Source organism: Vicugna pacos, chromosome 20, assembly GCF_048564905.1.
Source record: "Vicugna pacos chromosome 20, VicPac4, whole genome shotgun sequence".
Lineage (NCBI taxonomy): Eukaryota > Metazoa > Chordata > Mammalia > Artiodactyla > Camelidae > Vicugna > Vicugna pacos.
Genome location: NC_133006.1, coordinates 6833692 through 6834386, shown reverse-complemented (window position 1 = coordinate 6834386; position 695 = coordinate 6833692). Strand labels below are relative to the sequence as shown.

The 695-nt window shown below is 35.0% G+C and overlaps 1 non-coding gene across 1 annotated transcript; it reads right to left on the bottom strand.

Annotated features, from left to right (window-relative positions):
- Positions 1-415: 415 nt before the first annotated feature.
- On the bottom strand, positions 416-487 carry TRNAA-UGC (transfer RNA alanine (anticodon UGC)). Its single transcript has one exon. It is a non-coding gene; the product is annotated as a tRNA-Ala (tRNA).
- Between the last annotated feature and the right edge of the window lie 208 nt (positions 488-695).

Here is a 695-nt window from a genome sequence, read left to right as displayed (position 1 = left end):
TAAATACTCTAAAAGTATATCTTTTTGTTCAGTTTTGTAGCTGTCTTCTTAGAAAATTACTGTAATTGGAATTGCTACATTTAAATTTGCTATGTTGCTGTGCCCATCTTACACTGTAATACATCATGAATCACTGCCCTCCCAGAGGGTACACTGCTCTACACGTCATCACTAGTGCACGAGACCCCCACCGCCCAGACGTGCACTTTGTCAACTCTGCCATCTTGGTCAAGCTGATATGTAAAAACTACTCCTGCATTGCTGTTTTCATTTCTTTGATTACAAAATAAAAAGAGAATTTTCTGTTCGTTCACCTTTAATAGCTCTTTATGAATTGGTTTTTTGTTTCCTTCTCCAACTTTTTATTTTTATTTTGCGGGGGTTGGTAATTAGGTTTATTTATTTATTTAATGGGGAGATACACTGGGGATTGAACCCAGGACCTCGTGTGTGCAAAGCACGCACTCTACCACTGAGCTATATACCCCTCCCCAACCAACTTTTCATGAATTTGTAAGTTCTTTATGTTACATGTTACATAGTACCTTTTTCTATCAAGTATTGCCATTTTTTCCATTTTCTACTTGTTTTTAATGCCATCCACTATGCTATTTATCATCTGTCTATATACATATATATGTATATAATTACATATATACTAACAAAACCTATAAAAGTTTTCATTCTGTTTTCTG